This window comes from Cornus florida, unplaced genomic scaffold, assembly GCF_030987335.1.
Source record: "Cornus florida cultivar Cherokee Brave unplaced genomic scaffold, ASM3098733v1 CherokeeBrave_3.0.0_Hap2_Chr05, whole genome shotgun sequence".
NCBI lineage: Eukaryota > Viridiplantae > Streptophyta > Magnoliopsida > Cornales > Cornaceae > Cornus > Cornus florida.
Window position 1 is genome coordinate 29748510 of NW_026775575.1, and position 7914 is coordinate 29756423.

At 36.5% G+C, this 7914-nt stretch overlaps 1 non-coding gene across 1 annotated transcript; it reads left to right on the forward strand.

Annotated features, from left to right (window-relative positions):
* The first annotated feature begins 7542 nt into the window (after nt 1-7542).
* LOC132310685 (small nucleolar RNA R71) lies at nt 7543-7644 on the forward strand. Its single transcript, XR_009482678.1, has one exon. It is a non-coding gene; the product is annotated as a small nucleolar RNA R71 (small nucleolar RNA).
* Nucleotides 7645-7914: the final 270 nt, after the last annotated feature.

The following is a 7914-nucleotide window of genomic DNA, read 5'->3' on the forward strand; positions in this document are numbered from 1 at the left end:
TCACTGTTCGTACTGCCTTGTCACTCTCTTCTTTCACTGTGTTTGACGTTTTGTTTTCTTGGGATTCTCTCGGTGGTTGACGTTGAGTTAAGGTGCCGGTTCGTATGAGGTGTTGTCTCAGTTCATGGTTTCGCGTTCCTTCAGTTGATCTTTAGACTTCAGGATTTGTCCTTCAGTGCGTTGTGAGCTGTCCTTTGATTTGACCTTTTGTTCGGTCATTATTCTGTTCTCTCTGGTATGTTCCTAATTTCGAGGACGAAATTCCTTTAAGGAGGGTAGGTTGTAACAGTCATTTGCCTCTCTTTCATTTTTCTTGAAATTTTACGAATGAATTTTTTTCGTTTAATTTTCTTTTCTGAGCTCTGTTTCGTGTCGCTTAGTGTCATCTCGAGTGCTCAGAATTGGTTTTTGAGACTCTTTCATGTGAATTGACAACTTCCTTTGAGGACCGAGTCATTTTTGCATTTTCACTTTTTAGACACTATGCGTCTTTCGTCCTTTTCCCTATTTCGTCTTTTTCACTATTCTGTCTTTTCCCCATTTGTCACATTGTTGGCACAACCTCACTTCTCATGCTCGAAGTTGGTTTTTGACTTCACGTGTCATCATCTTGAGTGGTTTCCTCGAAATACGTATCATTACTTTTGCAAGAAAGTATTCTGGTTGCTTCCGGTGTCCATAGGGGCATGGATGTAAAGTTCTTTGAAATTATTTTCTTTTCTTGGGGTATTTTTCGTAAATATATTTTGAAGATATTTTATTTCAGGGGTTTTTAAGAAAATATTTTTGGAAGATATTTTCATTCTGGGCCATAAGTGCAGTTTTCACTTTTTGGAGGGGCCATTGTGCAATTAATGAAAGTTATTGCAAAATGTCTTGTTTTGAGCCTGGATCCTTGTACGGGATTCATTTTCACATTTCATCGAGTTGTGTACTCTTGGAATTTCCTCCTAGTCGATGTTTTCCAGTTTCAGGATTTCTAGCCCCGGTTTTCGCCAAACTTGTTTTGGGCATAACTTTCTGTTTGGGACTCAGTTTTTGATGCCATTTCTTTTGTTGTTTATATTTTATCATTTTGAATCTTTTTCGTTCACAAAGTTTTGCCATTTGAGCGCGTCTGCTCAAATTTTACTTTTTCGGACCCGGCGGGGCCCGTTCGGGGCACTTTTTGAGATTTCTATAAAAGGGGGGTGAGATATTTCATTTTTCATCTTCTCCCCTCTTCATGCACGACCTGGAGCTCCCATGGCAGCCCAAGGGGTGCTGCCATCTTCTCTCTCCTCTTTTGTTTCACTTTTCCTTGATGGAAAGTCTTCGGCCTTAACGTTTGTCGCTCCCCTCGACGTGCTCTACCATTCCCCCTTATTAGAATCCATTTCTGAAAATTTTTCGAGTTCGGGTTTGGAGTCAAGTTGAGATTTTCATGGGGCTTCTTGCGGATTCTTGTTCCCGGGGTAGTCCCCGACAAAACCTCTCGGTATTGTCGGATTCGGAGCACTTTCGTTTCGGTGGGGATTTGAGATTTTCATCTTAAATTTAGGTAGGAGATGTTCTAGGTTTAAATTCTTATTATATAGCATGCTTGTGATGCTTATACAACTTGTTGGCATGATTAAATATAAAATCTAGAGATTTTATTATTTATTTTTCTTGTACGGGATCTAATTTTCCCGGTTGCTCATGACTTGGTTTAAACATGTAGCATGATTTTATATTGCCCCTTGATATGCTCATTGTCGTGTATTAAAATTGGAACATTTGAATAAGTATTAAAGATTTTATTTAATATTTATCTTAGGTGAAAGATTAATTCATATGGCCTGAACTAGCTTGAAATTAATATGTGTTAGCATATTATATTAGGCCTCAGCATGCTCTTCAACATAGTTGAATTTGAAAGTAATTGGAGGTGTTTCAAAAATTAGTAATTATTAATTAATTTGCCCCGAGTGCACTATTCACTCCATTTAAATTCTGACTTGATATTCTTGATCTACATGCCATATAGCTTCACGTATATTTGATTTAGAATATTCGGTGAGGTTTTGAAACCTTTATTTAATTAAATTCCATGTTTAAGATTTAATCCTCATGGTGATATACAACTTGGAATTGTATTGTGGCATGTTAGAAAATTAAGCTTAGGTATAGTTGTTCACATATATTAAATTGAGATTAATTGCATGAGAATTGGAACTTTTAATTTATATTTAACTTTAGTGAAAGTTTAATTCACATGGTCTTAAATTGAATGAAATAAACTTGTAATGTAATATTACATTAGTTCTTGGCATGCGTTCCAACATAGGTTAATTTGAGAGCATTTGGTTAAGTTTGAAAATCAAGAGATTTTAATTAAAAGAATTAATTAAAATCTATTTTGTGGTCCCATTAGCTTAATTAAGGTTTTAACTTGATATTTGTATTGGCCATGACTTGTTTACTAGTATATATTAATTTGGGACTATTTGAAGTTGTTTTAGAACCTTGGGATTTAAATTAGCATGATTTAATAAAAGTTCTACTTTGTTGTTCTAACAACCTAATTAAGTTTTAGAATGGATGTAGGTGATGACTTTGCCATGTCCTTTAACATGTGTTAAATTGAGGTTAATTAGAACTGAATCGAAATCTATAGAATTTAATTGTGTTTATCTAATTAAATTCTATCAATTTGCTCCATGATCTAGTTGTGTTTTAGAAGTGGTTTCTATATTCAAATCATGGACTTAAACTTGTTGTATATTCATTTGGTTCTGTTTTGAACATTGGATAACATAGTTGCTATGTTTGTATTCACGAGAATTTGTTTTCCTTATTGAATATATTGTTGCCTTGTGTAATGATTTGCACACTTCGTGTTTAACATCTTTCATGCATAGCATGTAACGAATCGCACACTGAAGATTCGACATTCATCATATCATATTAGCTGTGGATTTAGAGCATATATTGTATAGGTTTCCAAATTTGGTTGTGCTTAGTAGATAGTAGATTATCTTGCATATTCCTGTTGATATATGCATTGTTGCACAACTTGTTGATTTTGGAAACTTGAGGATGTCGTTATTTAACTATGGCTAGGACATGGTTCTAGTACGGGAGATAGTCCATCTATATGGTCTAGTGCGCACATAGGGAGGTTACCCATGGGCTAGTAACCCTAAAGTAACTATGTTGTCGGTCTGATCCGGCGTGACGTCCGAGTATCCACTTTGTTTGATTTCGCATTTCATTTTCAAGTTGATAACTAGATGATGTTGTAACTTGTTGTTTCTTAATTGTCGCTCCATTTTAAGTCACAGGATGTTAACTTTGCGAAATTGTGCTTTATGCGTTGTATTGAAAATTCCAATGTTGGTTAAATTGCATCGATATTGAAAATCGTGTTTTGACGTTCTAATAAAGCTTCGGATTGATCATATTGATTCATTTATAACTTAGACGTTAGGTGGCATGACCCACTTCTGTTGTTTTTGTGCTTTAGATTTCAAGCTGATAGCTTTAAGAAATTGTATTTTGTTGCCTTGTATAATATACTATTATGTGGTTAGATTGCATTGAAGTTGTAAATTGCGTTTTGATTGTTCAGCATGGCCTAGGATGATTACTTAGACTTACTTAGAACATAGACGTTAGGTGACATGATCACTTTAGTTATTTCTGTATTCGAGACTGTAAGTTAATACCTTTAAGAACCTATATCTTGTTGCTTTGTATAACGTGCTTCCATATTGTTTAAATGGCATAGATGATGTGATTTGTGCTAGAAACACTCTAACGTAGCTTAGGATGCTCCCTGAGTCTCATTTCGATATAGACGTTAGGTGGCATGAACCCCTTTAACATGTTTCACCTTAAGGTGATAAATTTGTAAAATGCTAGGTCGACGCATGCTCATCTCCTACGAGTAGCTTTATGTTACTCACCCCTACGATACTGGGGCATATTTCAGGTACGAAGACTTGGTTTGTGACGCCTAGCGTTCCTTGGATGTCGTGTAACTTTTAAGTTTCCTTTTCATGCAAATGTTAGCATGAAATGTCATTTTGTAGACTTATATGTCAAAATATGTATATTTGATTCCATGTATGTAATGTGTACATAAGTGCATTCCTTTCAATGTATTTGATATGTATGAGATGAGGCCGGAGGCCAATGACATGTGTATTGTATTTTATACAACTTTTTAACTTTATGAAATATTATGAAAACCTTGAAAAATCGCAAGTCATTGCTTCACCATGGTTGCATCGGGTGTGGGAATTCCATTTTCATTCTTTCATAGGGTCTTATTAATCATGTTTGAAGTGTGGCCAAGGGCCAAACGGTCATTTGATCCCGTTTTGTATTTTTTGATTCCGAGTTTTCATTCCAAGTTCCATTTTTGCCTTTTTGCCCGTTGGGGGGTCGGATTTTGTATCGGTGGTATTTTTAAGTCGTGGACCATTGTAACATGTCCATATAGGTAAGTTACGCTTGCGTGCATTGTCATTTCCGGGCAAAACCTTATCGTAGGTGTTTTGAGCCTCTTGTGAATTCATTTCGCACTTTTTTTGCATATTCTGATTTAGGGGCATTAAATACTTTTCACGGTGGTTTTATTTTCTTCTTTCAACATAGTTGAATAGAAAACATGATTTTAGTAGGGGTTTCTTTTTCGTGTTTTTCCAGAAAAAGCCATCTTGGCATCGGAAATCGCATCCGAAGTTCAGCTCTCAGTTTTTAAATTTAGCAGCTTTTTGGACCCTCTTGACCAGTTTTCTTGGGAGGGCATTTTGGGCATTTCATAGTGAGGTTTTTTCGATTTTTCTTGTATATTATGTAGAAAACTCGATTTTGAGGGGGGTTTCTTCTTTGTGTTTTTGCAAAAAAGTTCATCTAGGCCTCCAAATTGAGCCTCTGTTCTGGATTTTTCTGAAAAATTACCCCATAGCAGCTTTATGGCTGCTGCTGCCAGCCATGGTGCACCCAGCGCGCGTGCAGCGTGCCTGGGCGCACGCATGGGCATGCGCATGGGGCTGTCATGGCCCCTCGTCGGGCCATCGCAACGTCATTTCTTCTTTTGGGTGTTTCTCCTTCGTCCGGACTCTGATTCAAGTGAATTTTTTGTTTGAACTTGACTAATTTTTTGCTGTCTTTGCAACGGTATCCTCAATTACACCCGGTTCTTCCTTGATAATTAGCAGTTTACCCTTTTTGCCTTAAGTGCTCGTTTTTCTTCGTCATGCCGTTTTTCCTTCGTCCGGACTCCAAATCATGCGATTCTTGAGTCCATCTTGATTAGTTTTTCGTTGTCCTTCCAGCGGTGTGCTTGGTGGCACCCGAATCTACTATTTTTAGAAATGAATATTTTGCCCCTAGGGGCTTATTTGTCATGTTTTCGATCTTTTGCTTCCGCATCTGTTCTTGTTGAGTTCCACGACCTTATGGAAGGTCACTTTGACTTCTTAGAGTCTTGTTTTCTATTTTCGCTTCTGCATTCGGATCCGTTATTGGGTCAATCTTCGGTTCATCACAGGACGCGCAGGCCTAAAAAACCAGGGTCGTCACAAAATGCGACTACCAATTGTGATATTAAACATAGACCATCAAATTAAAGAATGAATTGTCTACCTAACCAACAAATAAACTAATATGTAGCACAGCCCATCAATTTTAAGCATGACCCATCAAAGAAGTCAACAATTGTAGCACACATCAATCGAGAAAATCATGGAATTTGCAATAATAAGCCATGAACTATCAAATCAAGTATAGATTGTCTACCTAACTACAAGCATGAATTAAATTGTAGAACAACCCATCAAGTATAAGCATAATCCATCAAATTAATTGACAAATCCGTTCAATGAAAACCATGCATAGCCATCACTAGATTCTCAATCAACCACACATAGACATGCAATTAATATAGAAAAACTAGTGTAGAGATCAATTCCCAAATAATCGCATATAAGACAACATGTAATCATATAGAGAATCAATAGAAAGAATTAATCCATACAAATCAAAGGAGAACCCAAGGTTCATTAAATTCACAAGGCTAAAACACTAATTACAAGGTATTATTCCCCAAAAAGTATAAAAGTGATAGATGTTTATATTACAAATTTGGGGCTCATCTAAGCCCTAAGGAGAAGTCTAGCCAATCATAGAGGAGGTGGATGTGATCTTGGAATCCTCAAGGGCAATCCCCAAACATGGCTCCATTTTCTTCCTCTTATTCTTTGTTGAATTCTAGAGGGAGAGAGTGTGTAGATCTTGAGATGTGTTCTTGGTGCCTCCATTCTTCTCTTTTCTTCTAACCCTAATCTCTAACTTTTCTAAAGAGAGAAACTAACTATTACAATGTAAAAATAAAATAATAATTGAAGATAAAAGATATTTTACAAAATGGTTCAAATCCCTTTAAATACAAGGTCCTTGGCATAGTGAACAAGTCAAAAAATAAGCCTTTAAAATATCTAATCCCGCAACTATGTGGTAGGTGGAGTTTGGGCGCGCGAGAATAAAATAGCTTGCTGCCAGCATATCTTCAATCGATCAAAGAACCCACTGATGGCGAAATTCTGCATTTTTGACCTTTTTTCGGATTTTCTAGAACTTCTCGGAACTTTTGCTTGACTCCAAAAAGGGTGTAATGAACCATTTTTAGCCCGTTTGAACTTTATTGACCTAAAAATATACAAAAACATAAAGTAGTACTAAAACATGAAAGTAAGATAGATGAATGGACTAAAATACCTAGCTTAGGTGCTAAAATGCATCACACTTGAGCACTCATCATTAAGCTTCGAGATAGATTGAGAGTGAGAGTGCAATAATTTGGTGTTTGCTTTTAAGCCACCCAGGGCCGCCAAAACCTTATCCTCAAAGGTGGGATTCTTAAGAAGTTCTTGAGATTACTGAGAATAAACTTGAGAATTGTAAGCTTGAGGGTGAGAGAAGTGATTCATATTTTGATGATGAAAGGAGGATGGATAGAACCTTTGAGAATTTTCATTTCTCACATAAGGAGGAACACACCTTCCTTGGAAATTTTGACTTTGTGACGGGCTTGAAATCTCATTCCACACCGGAATATAAGCATTGGAATAGGGATATGCGAATGTAGCATTAACTTATTCATGTTGCTTACTTTGAACATGTCCATAGGGACAATTGGAAGTATTGTGAAGCAAACTCGAACATGTAATACATAGTTCATTTTGATGATGGGAAGAATAAAATTATTGGATTGCCGGTTTTTGACTTAATAAAAATTAATCAAGTCTTTGGGTAAGAGTTTTCACTTCGGTAACAATCTCCATTGGACTTTCAATTTGACACAATTTTAAATTCTTCCCTCTCACATTAGAGGTATGACTCACCCAAGAGGATTGAGATTTATGCATTGAATTTTTGCTCATATTCTCAAAGAGGCGCCAAATGTCATCCTCATGTTTTCCAAAATATGAACCTCCACACGAAGCATCAACTATACCCTTATGGGTATCGGATAGGCTCTTATATAAATATTGAACTACTTGCCATTTCGGAATGTCATGATGTGGACACTTCCTTAGCAACTCATTCAATCTCTCCTATGCTTCATGTAGAAGCTCCCCCTCCTTATGGTAAAATTCTCTAATGGCTGTTCTTATTGAATTAGTTAGACTCACGGGGTAATACTTTTTCAAAAATTCATTTTGCATTTGTGCCTAAGAAGTTATTGTACTCACCTCTAAATTATTAAACCAATATTTCGCCTTGTTTTTAAGAGTGAAAAGGAAGAGAATTAACTTAAAGACTTTTTTCGGACATCCGTGTATCTCACGGTGGAGCACACCTCAAGAAACTCACCCAAGTGTTTATATGGTTCCTCATTATCTAACCCATAAAAAGCGGACACATTTGAATGGTCTTGGGTTT